Source organism: Mirounga angustirostris, unplaced genomic scaffold (assembly GCF_029215605.1).
Source record: "Mirounga angustirostris isolate CCGP_5_RB_7025 unplaced genomic scaffold, mMirAng1.0.hap1 SCAF_3, whole genome shotgun sequence".
Classification (NCBI taxonomy): Eukaryota; Metazoa; Chordata; class Mammalia; order Carnivora; family Phocidae; genus Mirounga; species Mirounga angustirostris.
Window position 1 is genome coordinate 2,325,767 of NW_026991711.1, and position 27,866 is coordinate 2,353,632.

A 27,866-nucleotide genomic window follows, 5' to 3' on the forward strand; every position below is an offset into this window, starting at 1 on the left:
GACGCGGGGACTGCATGCCCCTCCGGGGCCACCGGCCGCCCTTCACTTGCCCCCCGTGGGCTAGTGCTTTGGGAGGGCAGGCTGGCTCGTGGGGAGGAGGCCCCGGGGCCGCCGGTGGCAACACGCTTCTTAGTTGATTCGTCACAATGGCCAGACTTCTGAACGAGCTGATAGGATGGGTAAAGCTGTCGAGCTAGGGGCTAGTGCACTGATTTTCTTTTTTGGAAGAAACTCAAGCTATGTGAACAATTTCCTAACGAGGACATACCAGAGTTAAGATGTTTGATACCCATTTTTACTAAGGAATTCATTAGTAACCCAGCTGTCCAAAGCCCAGGATAGGATTTTAAATTCACTCTTTCTGGCACATTAAAATTATTATCGTGGTGCCTGTATATCTTAGCTCTTAATAATTGGTAATGTTCTGTCTTCAAACTAATAATTACTGTTACAAAACCACGGAAGCGTGAGGTGCAAGTGCATTCATCGCCACCCCAAGGCCAACAGCCATCTGGCTCAGCTCCCCAGGAGTGCAGTGGACCACTCATACCCCAGACCATGGGGCAGGTGACTGAAGCAATTGATACCCGCCCTGCTCCCCCCGCCCCAGAATGCGCCACCATGCTGGTCATGGGCTCGGGTTTAGAACAGGGGCTTTCAAATATTTTCACTCATGAGAAACTATTACAGCCTTGCATATTTTTAATTTGACATCTGAAAGTTTTATTTGTAAGTTACAATAGTTGCAAAGGATGCAATTTTCAGTGCTATCAACACTGACCTCGAAATGAACCCACATCACCCTTTGAACGGTGTCCAGTGGTATCCACCCCCATAACAAATTCGCCCCACCTTTATCCACTCAAAATACACTGACAAATTCTTCTTTAAAAGTCTGTCATTTTACATTTTACTTCTTTTCCCCTTAAGATTGTATTTTTCATATGGTATCTCCACAGAATTTATCTAAGTGAAATGTTACCTTATATTAAATGGACTTATTAATCATTCTGGCATACTTCTCTGCAGATAAAATACGTATGTAAATAGAAATATGTCTGTCTTACGATGTGATCCTAAAGCTCTAAGCGTCAAGAACGTTCACTCTGTGTGCCGTGAGCATCTGTCACTATGGGCTGCTGTTGGTGTGCCCAGTGTCCAGGGCAGGGGGTCCCCTCCTCACCAGCAAGGTGAGGGGAAGGACGGCCGCACATCCTGGAAACTGTCCCCGAGAGGGGTTACAAGAGAGAGCAGTGCCCATTTAGAACCGGGGCCGTCAAGCGGGGGCGGCCCCGCGTCCCTATCTGTGTGAGTCTGGTCTCTTCACGCTTGAACTGTCCCTTGGGGCTCCAGGCCACGGTCCCCGAACCTCTGCCTGGACCGCGTCCCATGAAGGAAGTGCCTGCCTGCACCCCGTGGCTGGATGTGCCCCTGCCCATGTCCGGTGTGTGGCCCTGGCACTCTCAGGAGCCGAAGAATGTAGCTGAGCCTAAGATGACCCCCTAGTGGACACAACAAGCACCAATTCCATCGCTTTCAAAACTTTATCCATGTAAGTGCTGTGACACCTTGTTCACAGTCAGAAATGGCCGTAGAGGACTTAGGTGCCAGAAAGAACTTCGGTTAAACAGACAAATGACCTGAAAAACTGAAACTCATAAAGCCCATTCGAGAAGAAATCATCTGAATAGCCTTATATCTATTAAACTGAATTCATAGTTAAAAACCTTCAAACAAAGGAAAAGTCCCTGGCAACACAGTGAGAATTCTTTTTTTAAAAAATATTTTATTTATTTGACAGCGAGAAGCACAGCGAGAGAGGGAACACAAGCAGGGGGAGCGGGAGAGGGAGAAGCAGGCTTCCCACCGAGCAGGGAGCCCGACGAGGGGCTCGATCCCAGGACCCCGGGATCATGACCTGAGCCGAAGGCAGATGCTTAATGACTGAGCCACCCAGGCACCCCTCATCTTCCTTTTTAATAAAAGCATTTTATACTCTACATTTTTTCCTAAACACTGCTTCCGTTGCGTCTCAATATTTTAGTGTGTTGTATTTTCATTTTCATTCAGTTCAAGATTTTCTTTTTTTTTTAAAGATTTTATTTATTTATTTGACAGAGAGACACAGCGAGAGAGGGAACACAAGCAGGGGGAGTGGGGGAGGGAGAAGCAGGCTTCCCGCGGAGCAGGGAGCCCGATGCAGGGCTCGATCCCAGGACCCTGGGATCATGACCTGAGCCGAAGGCAAACGCTTAACAACTGAGGCACCCGGGCGCCCCCACAGTGAGAATTCTTAGCATAGGAAGGTGAGACGGTCCCCTCAAGGGGAGCTGTGCGGAGGTGCCGCAAAGGATTAAACACAGAGCGACCGTCTGACCCAGCAATTCCACTACTGAATTCGTACCCAAAGACTGTAAAGCCAGAATCCCTACAGATATCTGTACACCCATGTTCATAGCAGCGTTATTCGCAATAGCCACAAGTGTCCCTCAACCAACGTATAAACAAAATGTGGCCCATCCAGACAATGGAATATGGTTCAGCCTTATAAAGGAAGGGAGTTTTGACACCTGCTACAACATGAATGAACCTTGAAGGCATCATGTTGATTGAAGTAGGTCAGACAGAAAAGGGCCAATTCTGTGTGATCCCACTCATATGAGGTCACTGGAGTCATCAAATCCACAGAAACAGAACTTAGAATGGAGGTCATCCGGGGCTGAGGGAAGGATGGGGAGCTGGTGATTTGTGGGACAGAGCTTCCATCTGGGGAGATGAGAAAGTTCTGGAGATGGACGGTGGGGCTGCCCAGCAGCGGAAATGTGATGAATGCCACAGAATTGTACACTTAAAATGGCTAATGTGGTTTTATGTTTTACTACAATAAATAAACACTTCCTTACAACTAACTTTTTTAAAAAATAGGAAAAACCCCTATTTCGGTTCCAAAAAGCATGCTCTATGACTAGTCTGCTCATTTGGTAGAATGTGCTCCTAACAGATGGGTCTCTGTGGAGCCGGCGGCTCTGTCCCACGGCCACAATTCACCCCCTCTCATCTGAGCCGGGAATTCTGGCTGTGGACACAAGGCGCGGCGGGGTTGGGAGGAGAGCATGAGGGGCACGACTTATCCTAGAAATCAGCCTCAGGCCCCTGGTGAGTCACAAGTGCGGTTAGGCTTATCCACCCAGTTCCAAGTTCCAGAAAGGTAGGGCAGACACAGCTGTGTTCATTTGGAAGCCCGGGCAGGTGTATTTCCTAAGCCAGAGAACATCCAGAATTCCCAAAGAAAGGTGGTATGTGTAAGAAACTTTTGTCTCCTGAAGTCCAGAAAAGAAGAGTGAATTAACGTGCATTAGAGAAGAGTGTATTTCATGATTCTGGTCACTCTGGAAGCATCTCTAACTCGTCGGTGCTCACGGAGTGAACGGGGCTCGAGCAGAACACACAGCCTCCCGTGCTCACACCCTCCACGCAAAGGTCTGAAGACGCAAAACCAGTCCTACTTCTATGCTGTGAACCTCCACGCTCTCTCCTTCCCTCCTCTTCATTATCTTCTGACTCCATCCTCAAACAGCATGGAAAAGTTGATGCAGTTGGTAACGCCAGGTCACCTCTGGGGCGGTCAGGCATGGCGGGAACGTCGCCGAGCTTCGAGAAGACGCCTCCCTGGTTCTAGGAAGAGCTGCTTCTGTCGTGGGAAGTTCGACTATCTCTGTGGTCCCAACACTGATACTCAGTTATGGCTTGGAGATCAATCACCGCAGCAGTTTTAAGTACTGTGGGCATGGGGCGCCAGGGTGTCTCAGTCGTTAAGCATCTGCCTTCAGCTCAAGTCATGATCCCGGGGTCCTGGGATCGAGCCCCACATCGGGCTCCCTGCTCCGCGGGAAGCCTGCTTCTCCCTCTCCCACTCTCCCTGCTTGTGTTCCCTCTCTCGCTGTGTCTCTCTCTGTCAAATAAATAAATAACATCTTTAAAAAATAGTAAAGTACTGTGGGCTTAATATGTGCGAGAATCAAGAGGTCCACCCACAGCACCCTTCATCGATCATGAAGAGACTCCCTCACTTGAGAAACATCTGAAGATTTCCGTTAGGACAGCCTGTGTGCTACATCCATATGTGAGCTCCTGTACTGAGCACAGGTCTTAGACCTTCACTCCTCTTCCCCTACTACCCACCTAACGTCATACTGTTCGGCAAAACCCTTGAAAACTGAGGAATAAGTTTATGATATTAAATCACATGAGGGGAGGATGGAAAGCAATGGAAACTCTCCTATTCGGCCAGCTGAGTGTAAATTGCTACAACTTTCCAGAAACCTGTTTGGCAGTATTTCCTAAAGTTTAACATGCGTGCACCCTATGACCCAGCAATTCTGCTTCTGAATACGCATCCATCAGAAATGCATACACCTGCGCGCCGAAAGACACGTACAAGGATGCTCAAAACTGCATGACTCGTGACAGATCCGCCCGGGAGCAGCCCAAATGCCTGTGGGCAAGAGTTGGATGAATGAATGCGCTACACATTGACAGGGGGACAGTTTACTGCAGTGACACACTGCCCATGTGATATTGAGCCTCTCAGAACACGGACCATCTCAGGAACATAGTCTCCAGCCAGAGAATCCAGACACATCATATAACTGAATAATAGAAACCGTGAAAACAGCAAAACCAACCTACGATGAAACAGGTCAAGGGAGTACTTACTCTGGAAAGGGGATGAGGGAATCTTCTGGGAATATTCTAGATCTTGCCCCAGACGGTTGTCCCACAGACATGTTACCATTGTAAAAAGTCGTCCAGCAGCACATTTATGATTTGTGAACCTAGGCTACTCTTCAATTTAAAAGTTGACTTAAAAATCTATCACTATCGGGGCACCTGGGGGTTCCGTCCGTTAAACATCCAGCTCTTGGTTTGGGCTCAGGTCATGATCTCGGGTTGTGAGATGGAGCCCCAAGTCCAGCCGGCTCCATGCTCAGCGGGGAGTCTGCTTGAGGATTCTCTCCCTCGCCCTCCTTCTCCCTCCCCCCTACTTGTGTGCACTCTCTCTCAAATAAATAAAAAAAATAAAATCTCTAAATATATATATATATATTGGGGCGCCTGCACCTGGGTGGCTCAGTCGTTGAGCGTCTGCCTTCGGCTCAGGTCATAATCCCGGGGTCCTGGGATCGAGCCCCGCGTCGGGCTCCCTGCTCGGCGGGGAGCCTGCTTCTCCCTCTCCCACTCCCCCTGCTTGTGTTCCCTCTCTCGCCGTGTCTCTCTGTGTCAAATAAATAAATAAATAATCTTTTAAAAATTAATAAATATATATATATTGCTATCTTTTAAAGTCTCTTTGTAGACATTCAGGAAAATTTGTTTTGAGGCTAAAGGAAACAAGTGAAATTTAACAAAGTGATAAAAGTACTCTAAGATTCAAGGAGTACACTAGATATTTATGTTTAATAAATAAGTTGAAATTTGAGATCTTCTGAGTTGTGCAGTTACCACCTAGCAGAACAGGATAAAGCTGTTGATTAACACCCCCTGTTGACCATCAGCGGTAAGTGCAGGGTAGAATCCGTGACCTTCGGCTGGCGGCTGCGGGCTGACGCTCGTGTTTGCTCCCGGGGGGGTACAAAGGGCAGTCAAGTCCCGCAGAAAACGTGAAAACGAGGCTGTAACAACTGCACCTGGTAAGTGGGCAGACCCACAGCACCCCCAGCTGTGTTTCAGGGCATCTCTGTACCTCGTTCTCAGTTCAGCCTCCGGGTGCTCAGGGACCAAAACCCTCCGTGTCCCTCGCGGGAGCACGATGCACAGTTGCCCAGGAGGCTGTGGTGTGAGCAGAGCCTGAGGCTGCGCTCCACTCTCCTCCAGGTCCGCTCCTGCATTAGTCATGCTCAGTCCAAAACAGGGGCTCCCAAGAAGATGCAGCGTTGACTGCCGCAGGCCCGACGGGCGGAGCTCTGGGGTAGAGCCGGGCTGTCCTGCACCACCCCTTCTCAACGGGCCCTGACACAGGCTGGATGTTCTCCCAACATCTGGATTCTGGCTTTTCCTTCATCCTGGGGCACGACCCAGGGGAGATGTTGGTGCCTGGGTGTGTGTGCACGTGTGTGTGCGTGTACCTTGTGAGTGTGTGCATGCGTGTGTGCAGAGGAACCACACACACATGTGAGGAGGAATTGGGCCACTGCAAGCCAGTGCCATGGAAACCAGGGCGCCCGCTCCTCTGACCCCAGGGGCCAGCCCTGGTGACCTTGTTCATGGCCAGAGTGGACAGGACCAGGGCCTGGTCTTTAAGGGCATCCCTGCAGGCAGGGACAGGGCCCTGGTCGCTGGGGACCAGGCTCTCCGGCAGCTGCTGACCGTCATCCCTGGTTCTCTCCAGGAGGCTGGTTTGGGGCTCATCACAGGAGTAGAAACGCTGAGGAGAAGAGTCAGGTGTTTCTAGAACTGAGCCGTGGGGGCTCAGGCCACCCTTACTTAAGAGGACAAAACTGTGGCCTGGTAGGTGACCCATGTGGTCAAGCAGGACCAGCTAGCTAGTGAACAGCTGTGGCGACCCCAGGTCGGGAGGTGGAAAGTGAGCCCCCTGCTCCCCGTGCGTCTTCCATCTGCAGGCGGCAGGGTCTGCGTAGAGGACGCTCCTCCCGGCACGGCCGCACCACGCACGGTGGCCCCTCCAGAGGGCAGGCCTTTTCTAGGGGGGTGAACTCCAAGTCTGGAAGAAAAGGGAAACACCAGAGGGCACCGGAGAGTAACGAAATTCTCACCCAGTTCTGGAAACAGGTGCCCGAGCCCGCCTCGCGCAGGTATGCCAACCGTGTGCTTAGAACTGGAGAGTGGGGCCTCCCGTGCTGCCCCCTCCCTGCCCCAGCTCTGGGCCTCCCGCTCAGCGTCCTTTACTGTTCGCCACGAGCTCAGCCTCTCCACGCACACATACACACACCCAGCACCCCTACCCCAACACGTACATGCATGTGCCCACATCCCCAGCCCCTACTACATATGCACGTGTACACCTATTATACATCATGAAGGCTCATGTGCACACACATACATGCTCCAGTGTAGCCCGGTTCCCCTACTCCCCACACACGTGCACACAGGCACATACACATGCACACGAACCCATGCATGCACACGCACACACCCCGGCACCCCCATTCCACACATGCTCATGTACACACACACACACATGTGCACACACACGCCGCACCCCACTTCACACACGTGCACACAGGCACATACACGTGCACACGGACCCATGCATGCACACGCACACACCCCGACACCCCCATTCCACACATGCTCATGTACACACGCACACACACGCCGCACCCCACTTCACACACGTGCACACGTGCACCCCCAAGCCCCTGAACTCTGTCCTTCCCCTTCAATCCCTAGAGGATCTTGTGTGGAAAATGAGCTCAGATTCCCCCTCCTTCATCTGTATTTTGAGGTTTAAATTCTATTCCCAGCAAAAAGATAAAACAAGACTTTTTAGAAGCTCATATCTTAAATAGCAAAGTAGAGAAGATATATACAAAGAGCTCCAGATTCATCTTGCTATACTTTGCATTTTCTCACCTCATATTTCTATTTATATAACCAAGTTATGACAATGAATTGACATTTCCTTGTGGACAACATATGATCTTCTATTTTACAGAGTCAACACTTCCATGAGCAAAAGCAACCGAGGCAGTGACTGAGCTGTTTCTCTCTTGTCTGTTTATTAGGAACACTCTAACAAATTTTCCCTAAGCACCTACCATGTGGCAGGCACTGCGCTAAGAGCTGGGTGTGTCCTGATGGATGAGACCCGCGCACCCTGTGCCCATGCAGAGCTTGCTTTACTCACAATGCATCTGTCTTTATTTCCTATGTAAACTGAGTACTTCAAAAATTAATGGTCTTACATCATGTTTTATGTAATCTTAGACGAGTTACTACTTCTCCAGTTCTCAATTTATCATAATACAAGAGTTGATCCTACGCTCTATCGTTTTGACACAAGATCGAGAGCATCTTGGAGATCTGACCCCCAAACGTTAACTACATGTTGGATTTCAGACAAACTTACATAACTATTTCCAGATGATTGGGAAAGTGTGCCTAGGATAAGGAAAGAGATAAAATGCGATGGCTTCCATTTTAGGGAACAAGAAATATTAAATAAACTATTAAACTTGCTGCCTTTCAGGTAGAACTAGTTTATTCCTTTCAAGGCGCGGAGATGGTGCTTGCGAACATGATTCGCTCTCAGTCCTGTGCCAGCACAGGAGGGGTTCAGGACGGGGTGAGTCACTGTCACAGAAACGCGACCAAGAATACGAGGCGGTGCCCCACGCAAAGACGAGGGCAGCCAGTAAACAGGGAACGTGGAGTCCAAGCGAGGTCACAGCCTCAGAATCTTTGTCAACAAATAGCAGAGGAAGATCACCAAATGTTCTACAATGACCTGACTTAACCAAGGGTGGACTGGAACTTGGTGACAAATCCTAAAACATGCACAAAGAGTATTGAGCCAAAGCCGTGACAGCAGGGGTAGCAGCTGTGACAGCCAGGGCACTGAGGACAGAGCGGCCTCACCACGGCCTGGGCCACAGAGCTGCTGAGAGCACCCACTGCATGTGGCCTCGGTGGCTGGTGCCAAGATTAGCAAGACCAGGTGGAACCAAAGCCCGGACAAATGCTCAGAGCTGAACTTCCGGCTGCAAGCCAAACTCAGCAGCAGCAGGTCCCTATGCTTACCCTCCTCACAAACGTTGCAGCCCCAGGACTACCTTCTACCCCTGGCGTGTGCCTGGTGGTCTGCCTGGTGGTGTGCAGGCAACACCCAGCTTCAGGCTCCGCGGTGGCTGGCTTTGTGGCAGTTATACAGCTGGGACCAGGGCCAGAGTCACACGACAGGGTGGGGGACACCAATGGACCCACTATGAGAGGGAGCTGAGCTGAAACTCTGCTGACCACCGACTTCCTGAGCCCTTCTCTGATAGGTGGCTTCAGTGAGGTCTGGGATCTCCTGGAACCAGTGTCAGTTCAGAGCCAGGAGACCCCAATACATCTGACTATTTCTTTTCCCCAGCACACAGTGGCCCTGGGGGAAGGCCAGGAGAAAGGGTAACAGTATACATTCTCAGCATATACCAGAAAGGGACCCAGTGTTCCTTCACTCAAGGGGTTCTGTGGACTGGCTCAATCTGGGAAGTGATCGAGGGACCATGACTCTGTTTTTATGAATCAAGTTAGACTTTTTGTTCACTTGATCTAGAACTGTTCACATGATCTAATCACTCGATCTAGAACTATTCACTCAATCTAGAACTGTTCACTCGATCTAGAGCTGTTCACTCGATCTACAACTGTTCTGCTCATACAGATCAAGGAGGGGTTTAGTCGGCTTCCCATCTGTTCACTCAATATAGAACTGTTCACTTGATCTAGAACTGTTCACTCGATCTAGAATGGTTCACTCAATCTAGAACTGTTTGCTCACTCTAGAACTGTTCTGCTCATACAGATCAAGAAGGGATTTATTTGGCTTCCCATCTGTTCATTCAATATAGAACTGGTCACTTGATCTAGAACTGTTAGCTCAATCTAGAACCGTTTGCTCAATCTAGAACTATTCTCCTCATACAGATCAAGGAGGGGGTTAGTCAGCTTTCCATCTGTTTCACCTCTGGGAATGCTGTGATCAGCCAACACCATGGGTCTCTGCATGTCAGACTATTCTGATTTCTGCTTTGATTGACTCTGCTATGCATTCTGGTGACCACGCCCACCCTGCCTTTGGTGGTTGAGTGCCCCCACCTGTCCCTTGCCTCCCAGAATCCAATTATTCCCACTGCGTTTTATTTCCCACTATGAGGTCTGGCCTTCAGAGAAGAATGATCACAGGGCTCTCCAGTTGACTGGGCACCCCCCACAGATTAATTTCTGCCAGTCATGGTGAAAGGGGAGCCCTCTGGACCCTTGCAGGGTGAGCAGGTCTTACACGATAAATCCACCCTAACACTCCAGTGTCCCTAAGCCATTAGATACCGTCTAGAGCACACCAAGCCTGTTCTGGCATTTTGATTTCATTAAGTATGGGCCACCGTTGGAACGGTCACATCTTAGCCAACCAGTCACACAAGCCCTTGCTGACCTCTCAAACTAAAACACACACAATCTCACTTAGTGGGCCATAGCCACAAATTGAACCTGATCCAGGGTTATGTTCCTTCCACCATTGTCCCACACCCTGAATAGCCATCCCCACCCATAGTCCTGGATTTCTGTCCATATAAATGGGGAAAACCACACAGTTCTTCCCAAGAATGGCATATCTCCTCTTGGTCACGTGGTCTCTTCAGGTCCCATGGGGACTTGAGCCAAGTTTAGACCGGAAGCCAAGAGGGGTGGTAGAGAGTCAGCAGTACCCTGCATGGCTTTTCAGGGAACAACGTTTCCAGGACTAAGCTGTTGGTTGGACGTGGAGAAGTAGGAAAGGAGATGAGGTATGAATTGGGTGCCCAGGAAATGGAGACGCTAGGATGGAGAGTAGAGAGCATGCTCTGGGCTGGGTTGGGCGGGGGGGGGGGGGGGGGGGCATCTTATGTACGTACTGGAAGATTTAATTGTCCGTCTATATTTATTTATTTGAATAACTCAGTCATATTAAAAACTTTTTCACTTCCTTAATGACATTAGCTAAAAGTATTATAGCTACTGGTTCGTTTTAGTTCCCAAATGTGATAAACACAAGGCTTGTATTCATTCAGACATATACATATTTGGTCAGTTTTACTGGTGTATAATTTGCATATATATACCACAGTTAAGTATGTAATTTGATGAGCAGATGTGCACCTCTACACTCTCTCTGACATTCCCGCCTCGCCCATCCCGAGTCCCAGTACGCCCCTGACCGGGGGTGCAAAAAGTGTGACAGCGTTAGTTCCAAATACATGAAACACACATTGGCGGAATTAAGAGAAGTAGACAAATTCACTTTTGTACTTGTAGATTTTAACATCCCTCTCTCGATAATTGGTGGACCAATTAGACCACTAACCGGCGAGGACACGGAAGATCTGAATGACACTATTAGCCACCTTGATCTAATTGGTATAGAACCCTACACCCAATAACTGCAAAATACACATTTATTTAAAGTACGCATGGAATGTTCTCCAAGATGGACCACATGCTGGGACATAAAACAATTCTCAATGAATTTCAAAAGATTTAATTCTTATAAGAGTATGTTCTCTGACTACAAAGGAATTAAAGTAGAAATCTAGTTAATGTGTAGATATCCGAAGATTAAACTTTTGTTACACAGGGCTCCTTCCTCTTCTATGCAATTTACTGTAATTCTTCTTTGCATTCAGTCTTTCAAGTAACTTCCTTTAGGAGATTATACATCAATTAAAAAGCAGGGCCCGTGATTCAACCAACTCTGTCACACCCAGTGTCCCCAAACTGTTCTGCATTAACAAGACCTCAGTAAGTGCCTGATGAGGGGTAGCTGAGCAATGCTTTCCAGGAACATAGGGAGAGTTTAACCCAGGGAAGAAATTACTCTGGGCAAAAATGTCAGGGATTGTCAACAGGCTAGTGAAGAGAAATAGGTAGGGAAGGGTCTTTGTTGGTGACCTTGAATTAAAAGGTCATAACAATGCGTAAGTGCTCACGCACACATACCTGCGCATACAGGCTTCCAGGCGGGGCTCAGAACCACCGGCTTAGACCTCCCCCTTCAGGTAAGTGCATCTGGGGAGTCAGTCTCCCCTGCACCTTCTCATTTGGAGGCTGGCTCTGTATCCGCCCTGGGGGGTGTGCAAACAGGCAGGTGTGGGCCCAGGAGGCTGTGCTTCAGGCCGGGCAATGCTCCCAGCTCTCGGCCAAACCAGACACACTCAATCAGCCCTGGAGAACCCAGGCCTCTGGTCTCTCTGCACGGGGATGTCGCTGCCCAGAGCCCTCTGCACCAGGAGCACGGCACCCTCCAGATCACAGAATCCCAGCGGCTACCCTCACTCTTCAGACCCCACCTAGAGTTTATTCTTGCTCTAAATGAGACAGAAGCAAACCTCTCCAACGAGAGAGCCTGAAGGAACCCATTTGACCATAATATTCACGTTTGCCTTCTCGTTGAGGGATACAAACCTATTCTGAGGCCAGTGACATGTCGTGGGACTTTATGGTGAGCTAGAGTGTTTCCTATCCCTGGGTACCTGGGGTAAGTGTCGCAAATGCTCTGAAATACAAATAATTTTAATTAGTGTTGAAAGGTCGAACCGCCCTGTTTGAGTGCTTTGTGAAATGTTATGAAATCAAACAAATAATGGCCAAGTGTCGTCCATCCAAGAACAGCTTGGAGTCACCGACCCGCAGAGCAAGATGGGTTTTCTCTCGGGGGCTGCTCATAGTCACACTGTTGTCCTGAATGAATTGTGTCCCCCAACCTGTAAACTAAAGTCCTGATCCCCAGGACCTGGGAACATGAGCTTATCTGGAAACAGGGGTGGTGCCGATGTAACTAGTTAAGATGAAGGCATGCTAGATCAGGCTGGGCCTAACCCGCTGTGACTGGGGCCCTAGAAAACAGGGACATTGGACATGGGTGCCACATGGGGAGAACACTGCATGAAGGTGAAGGCAGGGACGGGGTGGCGCAGCAGAAGCCACGGAACGCGGAGGGAGGCCAGCAGCACCAGAGGCTGGGAGGGAGGCTGTGGACGGAAGCAACGTGACCAGAACCTTGACCTTGGGCTTCGGACCTCCAGACGGTGAGGCAATACATTTGTGTCGTTGTGAGCCGCCCAGCATGTGGCCCTGTGCTATGGACACCCCAGGACACTAGTCACTGTCCGTTACGGTCACCGCCTATTGAGTGTTTTGTGCGTTAACCGCTGAACGAAGCTGTGGCATGAGTTATCACGTGAGTTATGACCCCTATGGGAAGCGCTAATGTGATCCCTACTTTACAGATGGGGGAGAAGAGGGTCTCCCAGGGGTCAGGAACGGGCCCAAAGGCCCACAGCTATGAGCTGTGGAGCGAGACGTGAGCCCAGGGGTGCCAGGCCAACGCTCCGCCGTCTCTCCTGCACGACCCCCCCACACGCCAAGTCTTCACTTTGTTCCAAGACTATTTTAACTTTGGTTCTGAAGCAATTTCAATTATAGAAAAGCTGCACAAAAGTACAAAGAGCTCCTGCTGACCCTTCACCCAAGACCCCCATCCAGATGTCCTCACCGCACCAACCAGTGTGATGTGAACACTCCCCACTCCCAGCTGAGGTCAGGAATCTGCCCTCCAAGTTGTTGGTTCTTTTATATGCTCTTTTCCTCTCTGAAGATGCCAAGGTGCGAGTGTGAATATGATTCATCACTTAATAGTGCCGTCAATACCAGCTCGTAAGTTGTCGTTTTCCTCACAAAGTGTCCCTAAGGAATTCCAGAAGCAGATAGGCCTGCGGAAAATTCTATCCGGCTGCAGTGTTCTCCGGCGTCACGCCGGGTAACAGGGCTGCCCTCGATTTCTCTTCCATTTCCAATCACACCAAGATAAACACTACTAGGCCCTGGCAAGAAACGCGCCCTGACCTCCCCGGGTCGCAGAGAACCCTGGAAACTCCATCTGCTTTGGAGCCAAGTGGACCATGTCAAACTGCAAGCCCTCGAGCCTGCTGGCCTGTCCAGGAGCTGCAAGGAGGAGCCTTGGGAGGCAGCTCGGGGAGGAGCCCCGCCGACCACGCAGGGGTGCGGTCCAGGTGGGGACCCGCCCGGCAGTGACAACAATAAAGTGGGAGCCAGAGGAAATGGGAACGCTGTAAAGGAGCACATTTCCAGGTGGAAACTAAGCTCAGAGCAAGTCTTTGAGCGTGGGCAGTTTGCTTTTGTAAAACCCTTTATGTACATGTTCACATGAAGAAGTTTATTGGGTGGAGAAGAAATTAAAAAGAGAGGGGCTTCACTGAACAGGGACGGTACCCTGACATCTCTCGAGGCCTCCTGTGTCCGTCCACTCGGCGCCGTGCACCCGAGAGACCCCAGCTGACACAGAGCAAGGCCTTGTCTGTCGCGCCTCACCTGTGGGCCTTCGATCACTCTTGTTAAATCAAGAGAAGGAACACCGTTTCAGCTGCATTTCAAGTTAAAACCGAGAATAGATGTTTGAGCTTTATAAAAACACTGGCCATAGGATGTTCTTGAGTTCTTGAATTTGCAAGAAAACTTTTGCCAGAAAAATCTTGCATTCTGAATACCTTAAGTAAAGAATCGTAACCTCATTTTGTCATCATAGGCTGGAATTTTATCTGACTAATCCACAGTCAGGGAGGTTATGGGCCTCTCCATCCAGTGCTAAGTATGTGACATTTCATGTGCCACAAATTTGTGTATGGATAGAAATATTATAAAATGAGGGCCGATTTTGGAAAATGGAATGCACATCAGGCGGAGAAATGGATACCTCTGCTCCGTTACTTACAGAAGTGGTGCTTCTTCTAGAGCCGTGGTCTCAAGCTGGGGCAACATCCGGCAATGTCTGGAGACATCCTTGGCTGTCAAACTAGTCTCGGGATGCTAACAGCATCCAGCGGGGAGAAGCCAGGGGAGCCGCACAATATCCCGCAGTGCCCAGGACTCCCCGCGACGGAAAACGATCTGGCAGAAATGGTGGAGAGACTCTCTTCTGGAGAGGTAAGTAGTGGAGAGATAATCATGTTAGACTTTGAGGCAAACAGCTCATCTGCACAACTTACGCAAAGAACAGCGTCCTTGTTCAGAACTATTCAAAATGGCAAAGCTCGGGGCGCCTGGCTGGCTCAGTCGTTGGGCGTCTGCCTTCGGCTCGGGTCATGATCCCAGGGTCCTGGGATCGAGCCCCGCATCGGGCTCCCTGCTCCGCGGGAAGCCTGCTTCTCCCTCTCCCACTCCCCCTGCTTGTGTTCCCTCTCTTGCTGTGTCTCTCTCTGTCAAGTAAATAAATAAAATCTTTAAAAAAAAAAAAAAAGATACAGACTGTGAGTCTTGGCCTGGGCTTAGATGTACAGAATTTTTTAATATAAAAAATAGGATCCTGCTACACATCCTACACAGATGTGTAGTCTGCCTTTTATTATTTAATGATTATTATGACTGTTCCCATATCAATAAATATATTTGTGGAGTGACTAAAATATAGATTTTCTTTTCTTTTTTTTTTTTAAAGATTTTATTTATTTATATGACAGAGAGAGACAGCAAGAACAGGAACACAAGCAGGGGGAGTGGGAGAGGGAGAAGCAGGCTTCCCGCTGAGCAGGGAGCCCGATGTGGGACTCGATCCCAGGACCCTGGGATCATGACCTGAGCTGAAGGCAGACGCTTAACAACTGAGCCACCCAGGTGCCCCTAAAATATAGATTTTCTAAAATCGGTAACTGTTCCATCTTCTGGATGTACCATCATTTAGTTTAAAAATCTTTTATGGTTGGAGATATAGGTTATTTCTAACTTTTTACTAATTTAAATAATCATGTTAAAATAATACTTGATAAATCTATGTAAACATTATTGATAACTCCTTAGAATAAGTTCCTAGAAATAGAAATTATGATCAAAGGCTTCATTACAGCATTGCCAAATTGTTCTCCAAAAAGGGTATGTTGATGCATACACCCACTGATGTGTAAATCCCACCCTTGCAAATAATAAGTGTGAGTAACTACCTGATATTACCAATTTCATTGGGGGAGATAAAATGTTTTCATTTCATGAATTTGGTTATTTGTAAGAATAAACTTTTTTTCAGTAGGCTTACTGGGCATTTATTTTCTGTATATTTTTTTGTGTATAATCTGTCCATGTCCTTTGCTCATTTTTTAATTGGTCTTTATCCTTCTAGTCTGTTGTTTGCTTTTTTTTTTTAAGATTTTATTTATTTATTTGAGAGAGAGAGAGAGAGTACATGAGAGGGGGGAGGGTCAGAGGGAGAAGCAGGCTCCCCGCTGAGCAGGGAGCCCCATGTGGGACTCGATCCCGGGACTCCAGGATCCTGACCTGAGCCGAAGGCAGTTGCTTAACCAACTGAGCCACCCAGGCGCCCTGTTGTTTGTTTTTAAATATAATTTATGCAGTAAATTCTTTCTTAAATCTATCTTGTCCTTTATGGAGTCTACTTTTTCGTGTCCCCATAGAACAATTTAGCATCTTTAATCATTTTTATCCTGATCCTTTCATATTCCTCAATCAGTTCCTCACTATTTGATTACCTACTTTTTAAAAATCATAAGTTACGTTTAGATTTTTTGATATTTATTTAGTTCAATTTAACAGGTGTTTTCTGTACAACTCCTATTCTGCCAGTACTGTGCTAGGAGCTGGAGGTACAGAGAGAATAATCCAGGGGAGGGCTAATTAACAGGAGAGGATACTCCAGGAGAGAGGGATAGTCCAGGAGAGAGGCTACTCCAGGAGAGAGGGACACTCCAGGTTCCGTTCTTGAGAGGGAGTGGGACGGACAGAGGGGTAAACAAAGGCAAGCTTATTAATGAGAGGAATGGAGCAAACGCCCACACAAGTGATTTTGTAACCAAATATAAACACGTGTGGAATCTTTCATTAATGTTTCAATCAAATAAAGATGCCCCTGACGTTAACAAAGCTCGGGGGTTAAATCATTTTAAAACTTCATGAAACTCATTTCTGGACAGTGGACTGTTGCCTGCCGATTGGCTCGTCTCTCTACCCTAAGCACCTCCCTTTCGGCAGAGCCCCTTCCCTTCCTGCCCACTTCAGGGGGCGTCTGGCTTCCCACCTGCTCAGGGCAAGGGGGGGTTTGGAAACACTTGCCGGAAAAACAGTTGTTCTGCCTGAGTCTTTTTTCTTTTCCCTTCCAGAATAAACCACCTCTAGTTTACTAATGACATAGTACTGGATCTAGATTCTTACAGTGGAAAAAACTCTAAATCAACTCCAAGAGTGCACTTATAAACTTCCGAATATTTTGGACTCAGATATCATAACTTCCGCAAAACTTGTGACTCTAGTGTGACTCACTATTCACAGGGAAGGCAGTTTCATGTCCCCGGTGGTCCTGTGAGCATAGAACCCTCGCAGACTGGTTAACGAGGACCCTGGCACGGGAGCCGAGTGTTGCCAGCCAGCCCAGAACCCTCCGCAGAGCCACCCTTTCTGAGGGGAGCGGGGGTAGGCCGAGGGCCCCGTGATGTGCATGTGTGTCCCCATCGGCTGGAAGAGTTCAGCAAGCCTGTAGGTTCTGGAGGTCATTGTCTCTGGCTCTGGTTCTGGCTGCCACGCTGGAGGACTTAACACAGCCGAAATGTACCCCCTCGCAGTTCCAGGGGCCAAAAGTCTAAAATCAAAGTGTTGACAGGGCCTCCCGCCCTCCGAAGACTCTGGGGAAGGACCCTTCCTGCCTCATCTGGCTTCTGGCGGCCCCAGGCGTCCTCTGTTTGTGGCCACAGCCAGATCACAGCAAAGACAGTGTGGCAGAGAACCGGCCAGGAGCCCTCTCCCAAGTCCCTTCGGGGATCGGGGAAGGCAAGGCTGAGTGGGGGTCCCCAGCTGGGGTGGAGGTGGGGGGCAAAGGCTGAGTGGGGGTCCCCAGCTGGGGATGAGCCTGGGTGGAGGTGGGGGGCAAAAGGCAGCTACCCTTGACCCTTGGCGCTCTCCGGCCATGCACTCGGCTGCCCCTCCGGCTGAGGCCGGCATGTGGAGCCAGGCTCCAGTCAGGCCTGCTGGGGGCTAACCCTCTCAAGCAAAGCACTTGCCCCCGCACTGGTTTTAGTAAAAAGTAAGAACTGCAGGGAAATCTAGGTGCTTGGGCCATGGGTGCTCTTCCGTCATGCCCGTCATGACTATAGCGAGGGCATCTGACAGGGCAGGACCCTGTAAGGGGAGCCGAGGTTCTAAAATAAGCATGACATGTGACAGGGTGTCTCGTCGGGTGGGTTTCGAGGTCACTGGTGCAGACCAGGATCAGGGACAGCTGGGCCTGAGGCGCATGAGCCCAACAGAGGGGGCTCCCTGGGGGCAGGGGGCCCCTTCGCACATCACTGGGCACAGCTGGGAGTGCCTCGAGGAAGAACCGCTCCACCCTTCCCGACAGGGCCAGCGCCTGGCATCACGGGCATGAAGTGCCATCACTGAGGGCTTCGTCATTCGGCAGAGAGACGCACATCAGAGAAAGAACTGCTAATGGCGAACAAATCTATTTTAAAAGCACGAGAATGAATCCGGACAGCAACCGCGTTTATACTCGGAGTAGCTACCTAACTGGTCATTCCCGTCATGGAGCCAGTATTTGAGAAGTGAGTCTTCGTTGCAAGAAAATTATGACTTAGGCACAATGTAGCCAATTCTGAGCAAGGCACGCCTGGTGCGGAGGCCTGGTGGGGACACACAGGCGCTCAGACACTCCCCGGGCGGGTGGCACACGGCGGGCCCTGGCCTGGGAAGCAGCCCAGGAGTCTGAGGGAGGATGCGCTGAGCCCGGGAGGATTCCCCGCAGGCCCTTCCCAAAGCACAAGATGCCCGTCTGGGGAGGAAGCCCAGAACATTTTGTGCTCACTCCGGGGTTAAAACCGACACACAGAATTTTAAAAACTGAGCAATCAACAGTTGTAAAATTACACCCTCTTCGAAAATTAAGCCTACTGTCAAGATGATTGATTTAAATTCATTTGGTCTATTCAATGACTCATTGTGGAGTTCTGATTTCTGTTACTTTTCAGATGCCAAAATCAGTTGCTTTATTCATGAGCAGGACTTTGCCTTTTGACCATAGTTGCCATTTGTGTGGGGGCACGGAGGGGGACAAGGAGCAAAGGATTTAGGAGCTGCATCTGCAAAAGGACCTCAATGTTCACAGCAGTATTGATTGAGGGGGCTTTAGAAATCCTTTTGAGGCTACGGTTGCGTCCTGAAAGCCGTCCTCGGAGGTGTGGGATCAGCTCATTTTCCACCCCACAACGACGGGAAGAGCTTATGTCCTGCACTAACGACCGTGCCCATCGGTCACGTTATGTGACCGATCACACACCCCAGCCCTCCACTGTCCTCCCGGCATGTGCCGAGCGAGAGAAATCCTGGTCAGCCCTGTGGCCTGGGAGCCAGACACGGAAGAAGGCCTCCACCTGTCTGGCTGGATATAGGGCTTCTCTGCACGCGGGGCCCGCGGACTGTTCCCAATCACACCAGCACAACTCGATTTCCCAAAGGGGATGCGCCCACGGAGCCCTTGACCAAGAACACAGGGAGGTTTGTCCTGGAAAGAGTAGGGGAGGTGTGGGGGCAGCACAGAGTGGCCGTGCCAACAGCTGATCGCAGCCGAGCCTGGCACCCCACCTGCGCTGGGCTTGTGCGCCAGGGGATGGCCGCGACACGCCGGCGGTGGGGACAATGGTGCCATCAGGGAAACGCGGGACACAGGCATACAGACTGCATCGCAGTGTGCGGGCTCAACACCTCAGAGCCCAAGAGGACTCCAAACACACTAGGACCCAGAGAAACGCCGTGTGGGGCCCGGAATGGGAAAGCCATCTGTTGGGAGGGCAGCGCAAGGAAGGAGCTGGCCCCCGAGTGGGGTTGAGAAGCACTCGTCAAAGAAAATGAAGGGCCCCGCAGAGAAGCAGCTGGACAAACAGAGGCAGTGGCGCGGGGGGAAGCGACCCTGACCCCCTGACCCGGGGGGTAGGGGGAGAGCGCAGCAGGAACCAGCAGTCGCCCCCCTGAGTGTGTCTGGCCCGGAGGCCTCTGTGCGCTTGGAGCGCGTTGCCTTCACACGTCATCACGAGCTGTAGGATTCAGCAACAGGTGCAGTAACCACATCTGATGCGGGCTTTGGAATGTGGTCTTTTCTTTACTCTTCAAGACACCAAATCCAGATTCTAAACGACAAGGGCTGGCACCTCTCTGCAGCGTTTCTCGATTGTTCTGAACTCTCGGGGCCACAGCAAGATGAACGGCTCGGGACGGTCCCAACTGCAGAAATGCAACCAAACTGTCCTTACAACCTCACAGCTTTTCTACACATTTTGTAAAACTGAGGGGGGAGAATTTACTGAACTATAACTGATGACTTCTTTTATTTGGTTTTGTTCCATTTTGAGTTTCATCTCTCTCTCCAGGCAAATAAAACAGTCTGGCTCATGTTCGACTCTTCCCAAACCACATTCCTCCTCTTTCCTTCCTGTGCTGACAGCTCACGATTGTGCAGACAGCTCTTAAATCTATATTCCTAGACCTCGGGTCTTTCCCAAGCTCAATCACTATAATTTCTGCTTCCTTCCTGGGCCTGTCTGTCCAGATTGGCTCATCACATGAACACTGACAAGTACTTCCCGTGGTGCTTCTCTCCAGAAGAGAGTGAGCAAAACAGAAAAGCCTTGAACCCCGCAGAACCTAAATTCTAACAGATGGCCCGTTAGCCCAGTCAATGCGTCCAGTCAGGCAAGCAGAAACCGCACCAAGTTTCAGTTCAGGGAACTGGTTACGCAGGTGATGGAGGATGGAAAGTTGAATAAGGAGAAGGTAAGAGTAGTAATTGCAAGAAGCAACTGCCACGCCTAGGACCAGGGGATCCAAGAGAGGGAGGTGGTGCCCCAGCAGCCTGGTAGCATGAAGGGACATTTGACATGCCATCGGGGCTGGGACAGCAGAAGGATGCTGGAGCTGCACCTGTTCACCTAAGGAGGTCCTGAAAGAAACCAGAAGCAAGCCCCTCTCCCCTCCTCCTGCCTTCCAGCCCCTCCCTGGTTGGGAGAATCCAACAAGATGTCGACACATCTGCAGATGTGGTTCAGACCTCCAACCCCATCGCTGCAAAGCAGGGGAGAAAGGGGTTACTGGGAATGAGGCTGAGTCACAATGGGTATGTAACACATCCCAAACAGCTCTTTTTTATGACTTCCTATTTCAGTTAATGGCACCAAATTTCTTTAAGAAATGGAAATGGATCTGCATCTTCATTCACATGCAATCGGGGCCAAACTCCATGGATAGTGACCAGCGATTGTCCCTTCTTTCCAGGCCTGTTTCAGGACTGAGAAGCATAGTTCTGAGGTAAGTTAGCTCACATTACAGCCTGAAGTAAAAAAAAGAGGAAAAAGAAAAGAAAGAAAGAAAGAAAGAAAGAAAGAAAGAAAGAAAGAAAGAAAGAAAGAAAGAGAAACTTTTAGTTACACTTCACTTACATTTACATCCAATCAATGTACGATATTGAAACATTAATATTAATTTTAAAATTAATTTAATGTTAAAATATTAAAAGTAGCTGGGAGACCCTTATTACTAACATAAAAGATATCTAGGAGCACATGGGTGGCTCAGTTGGTTAGGCATCCGACTCTTGGTTTTGGCTCAGGTCATGATCTCAGGGTCCTGGGATCGAGCCCCGTGTTGGGCTCCGCACTGGATATGAAGCCTGCTCAAGATTCTCTCTCTCCCTCTCCCTCTGCTCCTCCCCCATCCCCTCCCCCCCACCTGTGTTCTCTCAAATAGATAGATAGATGGATAGATAGATAGATGGATAGATAGATAGATAGATAGATAGATAGATAGATAGATAGATAGATGATAGATAGATAGATAGATAGATGATAGATAGATAATTGGACAGATAAACACCATCCTGGGTGATCCTGTCTACCGAGCTAGCAAACTACTAATGTCTGTTGAAAGGCCCGTGTTTCGTGACTCGTTTCCCAGCAGATGATCCAGTGTCTCTTGTTTCCTGGGAAGCACAGGTGTTTGCAAGCGTTTCAAATGCTTTTGCATGTAGCACAGTCCCAGGCTACAATTTCCAAACATGATCACAACAATGTCTCTCACAGCACACGCTTTTTTTCCCTCAACCTATGTGACCTTGACACTCCTTTAATCACGCCAGCACGTTCCACGACTGGATTCTGAGCAGACTTTGTGACAGTCTTGACCTTCAGAGTGGCTGAGCGGAGGTTGTGGGGCCCCTGAGACTAGATGATGCCATAAGAGCATCATGTGTTCCGACATGGCTCACTGGGAACCCAGCTGCCATGCTGTGAGGAAGCCCAAACGAGCTTTTATTCTTCCGCTTTTATCAAAGTTCCTTGGCATCCAGCCTGTGTCTCGCCTTTATCTGAGCCATGGATTGTTTTGTATGTGGATATGGATGGAGTCATGACATCCCAATAACAAGAGGGTTATTTTCTCTCTCTCTCTCAGAGTTATCTAATATTTTCAGACCATCTTTAATGACATTTCTGCAAGTTGAAGTCAGTTGGAGACATGGAAGAGGAAAAGAATTTGGCCTGGTCCAATCTCTTTTGTTTGACAACAGAAGAAAGAATCCAGAAACATTTTAAGTTAGCTTTTTCATCAAATTTTAATTATATAAGCAATACAAGTGCATTTTAAAGCACTTCCAAAACACACTGAAGCATCCTAGACAAAGCTAGCATTGCCCTGAACACCCCCACCTCCCATCCCTGCTCTCATCGACTAGGCATGGTCTCTTCAGATCTTTCATGCTTGATTCACACGCATGTGTTCCCACAGAAAACACTTAAATTGTGGTTAAACTATGTCGTGTCATTCTGTGTGGGTTTTTTTTTTTAAACATATAAACTTAATGGTACGATCAAAGTTGTTCTGCAATGTCCCTCTTTATTTTTTAGCCACATGCTCAAACTCCCTAAGCTCCAGGGGACCTTCCCTGCCTTCAACAGCACTCCCTCCTGCTTGAAGGGTGAGGGTGGCAAATGTCTTCATGTTTATGCAACAGACTCTGCGTTTCTGTTTCTTGTTTTCCTTTCAGCTTTGCATTCATCTGGGGCCGTTTCTGGGTGGTTAAGAGGAAATACCTAACTTTGTTCTATTTTCCTGAAACCAGACATCTTTTGCATATTTTCTGTTGGGTGTGTTAGGGTTATTTCCTTTTTTAGGACAGTTTTTGCTATAACATGAAGAATATTTTTTATCACATCTTATAGTTGGTTATTACAAAAAAGCTATGTATTTGATTCTATTAATTTTTATCCATCATCTTGCTAAATTTGGGGGTAAGGGTTAATGCTACAGGGATCTAAAGATTAGATAGTGGTAATCTTACGGGATGTATCATTACATAATGTTTAATGCACCCACGTTGTTTTCTTGATTTTGGTAGATATTTTATAGTTGGTTAGGAGGAAGCCATTGTTTGCAAAAAAATACATACTGAAATATTTGGGGGTGATGCGGTATCTAAACAGTTCAAGAAACATGTTTTGTTGTATGTACCTTAACTTGCAATTTTATGTAAGTTTAAGACTTTTTTTAAGTTTATTTAGAAAGCACGTGGAAATGCCTGCTTCTAAGAAAGTGAAGACTCAGAAGATAGCCATGAAATCTTTTAGCCAAGAGGTTTCTGAATACATGCAGTTGTGATGCTTGCCAAGTCAGAGAAGCGGCCACGTCTGCTGGCAAGAGGCCACTAGCTGCACCAACTGCACCAGCCTGTTGGGCAGGTAGTGATGGTTCCAGGCAGCCCTGTGTGCACTCAGCCCTGTCTTCTCGGCTGAAGCTGCTAGTTCCGCCAGGCACGGCTTCTTGTCTCCTTTCTTCATGGCTGCATTCCACTCGACTCTTCTGGAATCTTGAACCCCACTATCGGCTTCCAAGGAAGATTACTGTGTCCTAGTCACAGCTGAACTTTTTCAAAAACAATTTACTAATGCTCTTGCAGGGCAAGGGCTAGACAAGTGACTTTTCAAGCCCCTTCCAATTCTGTGATTCTGGATATAAAAATTAGGTAATGAGCCCCTTGGGGATATCAATTCCTGTCAGCTGCTTCCCCTCCCCCGTCCACCTGCTCTGAGCAAGGGGCTGGGCAGAGAACTTCATGGGTAACCCAATTCAGCTTTCCGGGCAGTGGATTAAAGGGAAGCCTTTAAATACTTCCAGTTGTCGCCCTTCTCCAGGCAGTTTCTGGGAACATGTCCACTTAGTTCAAACAATATTCTGGGGTTTTCTTTAGGAGTACTCTCTTAAGAAATACTGAATGTCAGTCTCATGAATCAGCTCAGTCACTTTCAGAATCTGAGGTCTTTCATACACAGAGAGAAACCGAAGCTACAAATGGACAACAGCCAGAACATATATAAAAATAGAACTTTGACCCACAACCTGCAGCAGCCTGCCTGGGAAACCGGCCCCTTATCTACAATAAACAACCCAGGAAGCCAGCCTGCTGTGAGTCAGACCTGCCGTCACCAGATGGCCATCTCTAGTGACCCTCCAGGAGGGTGAGTAATAACTTCTGGAGCCATCAGCCCCAAATGTCCAGGGCTGGATCATTAACTGACAGCTTCCCTCACTTGTGTCCCTGATTCCGACTCAGGACCAACCAGAGAAAGCCAACTATGACCCCTAACCAATCACATGGGACTGCCGCTCCTGGTTACTACTCCAGCGCCCCAGGCCAGTGCCTGGCCCCATCAGGGCACACTAGAGCTGTCCCTGTGTCCACTGTAAGCTCCCCCCGCCGGCCTGCCTTCAGTCTCCCCCAAATGCAAGGGATGATGGCCAACACCCTGCTATAGAGCCCGCTCTGAATAATCAGCCTTTGTTTTTCTCATTTGGGTAGAGTTTATTTCCACAATATTTAAGATATTTAAATACACATATTATCCCACTTGATCCTCACAAGCCCACAAGAAGGGTGGAGCAGGCACCCCTCCACGTCCGTAAAGACACAGAACGCCACAGGACCCACCTGAAGCTGCTCAAGTTCAGGGCCAACAACAGAATTAGGTCATCTGATGTTTCAACCTGGGTCCTTTCCAAGGCACTCCTTGATACACAGTATTACTTATTACTGTTACCTTATATCCTGAGGCTACACTGAAAATCAAGATTCTTAAAGATAATTTGGTAGGTGATTTTTGAAGTTTTCATTGGATTTTGTACAGGGTCTTTAACTCCATTAAAAATCCCTTCCTGACACTGTGTCCGTAGCATAACCCAGTTTCCCCCACCTCTCCGAGTAACAGGGAAACTTGAGTTGAGACCACCCAGAAATGCAGAGTAGGATGCTGTCAACAAGACTCCCTTGGCTCCACTGGAATCCCGCCTCCTGCCTGACGCCTGACGTTCATCAAGCCTCTTTAACAAGCACACGTGCTCTGACCTCCAACTCTGCCGTGGATCTCCACTATCCAACCGTGAGCCAAAGCTCCTCTGCCCTGCCAACAAAGCTGTCCTGTCGATGCTGAATGCATACTCTGCACCAGCCTTTGTGCCAGGGATACTCACATGTGTAAACTGTCCCTCCTGCCATTAAACCCAGCTTCACAGGTGACAAAATATAATCCTTATGGTGCATTAGACCAAGACATCTCAGCCTGCCATTTGAGAATATGTAGGGTTTCACTGGTGGGCTTACAGGGGCATAAACCCCCAAACTGCAGGTGATATTTGCTGCCAATGTGCATTTTCTGGGAAGAAATCCTATTATGTTTGTTAAAGGACAATTTTTTAAAAGTAAAATCAGTACTCTCATATAGAGTATAAAATGAACACATGTCAAATAGTCTATTTAACTCACTAATTAATGAGGGAACCAGTAAGATGTTGAAGAAAAATTTAAAGAAGAATTTAACAAAAATTTAAAGTACTACACATTTATAGTAGTAAAGGAATATTGATGCAAAACTGGCAAAACCAACCAATATCTATAGGGTAATAATCAACTGCACTCCACCTAACAGAATTTGCATTTCTACAAATAAAATTTATCTGTAGTCTCTCAGTTTTCTATATAAATTACAGAGTTGTAGGGGCACAGTCAGTTAAGCGTCCAACCCTTGGTTTCGGCTCAGGTTCTGATCTCAGGGTCCTGGTATCAATCCCCACATCTGGCTCTGTGCTCAGCATGAAGTCTGCTTGAGATTCTCTCTTTCCCTCTCCTTCTGCCCCTCCTGCTCATGCTTACTCTCTCTCTCTCTCTCAAATAAATAAATAAATCTTTTTTAAAAATAAATAAATCAATCACAGAGTTGTAGAATAGCTCAAAGCCAAAAACAGTGGGATAACCTGGTTGGTGAACTAGACAGGCATCCACTAATCCTGCTTTTATATTTTCCCCATTTCAAAGTCTTTCTGAATCTTTCCCTACATCTTCCTTGTGATCATAATAATGTCAAAGATTACTTCTAATCACAAAATAAGGTTGGTCTCATTAGGTTTGGCCTGATTGTCTACATAGTTGCAGCAAGAGTGTTATTTTACTTTGTCAACGGGCCATGGTAAGAGTGAATCGGAAATCAATAACCTTCCACAGAAGAAAGCACCAGGCCCAAATGATTTCACTGACGAATTCTATCAAAATTTAAGAAAGAGGGGCGCCTGGGTGGCTCAGTTGGTTAAGCAACTGCCTTCGGCTCAGGTCATGATCCTGGAGTCCCTGGATCGAGTCCCGCATCGGGCTCCCTGCTCTGCAGGGGGTCTGCTTCGTCCTCTGACCCTATCCCCTCTAATGTGTTCTCTCTCTCTCATTCTCTCTCTCTCAAATAAATAAATAAAATCTTTAAAAAAAAAAATTTAAGAAAGAAATGATAGCATTTCTGCACAATCTCTTCCAGAGAATAGAATCCATTCTATAAGATTAGCATCACCATAACGCCAAAGCCAGACAAAGACATTACAAGAAAGGAAAACTATGGACCAATATTTTCTCATGAATGTGGATGCACAAATTCCCCCAAACTTGTTGGCAAACAAATCTAACAATGTATAAAAAGAACTATATACCATGGGCAAGTGGGATTTATTCCAGGTGTGCAAGGCTGGTTTGACATGAAAAAATCTATTAATATGGTCTGTCCCATAAACAGGCTAAAGAAGAAAAATCATGTGATCCTATCCACTAATGCAGAAAATAACTCCATTGGTAAGTCTGGTGTGTATCCCCCATTGAAAGCCACTGGCTTGGAAGATGCTAGATTCAAATTAAAGACAGTGGCCAATCAACATTTTAGATAATGTCTGAAACTTGTTCCCTGTTATCCCAGAACTTCCACCAAAGTGGGAAAACTGGACAGCATTATAGGACACTGTGGATAGCAGGGTATTGACAAATTCTCAGGGACTGCCCATGAAGCCTTCCATTTCTGAAGTATGTATGTTAATGAACTTTATTTCATCTATTTGAATTTAACCGAGGCAAGGCTGAACATCTCTTCTGCTTTGACCATTCCTCCCACGAAACCATGAAAGAGCTTCAGTGTAGAGCGAAACCAGAACGTATGGAATGGGGAATCTCACGCCTGCACCTCAGGAAAACAAAGCCTGAGAGCCGACAGACTGATTTCCTGAAAACGCCGGACTTAGAGAAAACCGCACTTACCCCCTGACCAACGCGTGCCCGCCATGGGTCGGTCTCCATCCTCAAGCCAGGGAACTCACTCACTGCTGGGACTCAGGCTGGACGCCCCCTCTTTGCACTCCCGCCCGTGCGTGCAGCCGTCCCGGGCCTTCCACGGGCTCCTGGCCGCTCGCTACAGCGCCCGTCTCCCCAGCTGCAATCCCTCCGCTGTTCCCGAATGAGCTCAGGGTCTGGTCGGTGGAGCTTGCCTCAGTTTACCTCTTTATTCGGGTTGACAAAAGTTTATAATGGTGGTGACTCAGGAGAGAAAAATGATGTTCCATTGGAAAACTATAGCACATCTTCTTGGGCATTTAAATGCGAGTCCTATTCGTTCTCTTCAAGGTTTTGTTACATCTCTGTAAACTGGACCATACACATATATAAAATCACTCCGCTGTGTGCCTTGGACTTACACAGTGTTATATGTCAACTACATCTCAGTACAGCTGGACTGGATCCTGAATTCTAGCTTCCT

General features: G+C 48.2%; 1 long non-coding RNA gene across 1 annotated transcript; it reads right to left on the bottom strand.

The window, feature by feature from the left end:
• Positions 1 to 5,337: 5,337 nt before the first annotated feature.
• LOC135363806 (uncharacterized) lies at positions 5,338 to 27,495 on the bottom strand. The gene is made up of 3 exons (XR_010409874.1): positions 27,371 to 27,495; positions 14,492 to 14,695; positions 5,338 to 6,721 (listed from the first exon to the last, which is right to left on the bottom strand). It is a non-coding gene; the product is annotated as an uncharacterized LOC135363806 (long non-coding RNA).
• Between the last annotated feature and the right edge of the window lie 371 nt (positions 27,496 to 27,866).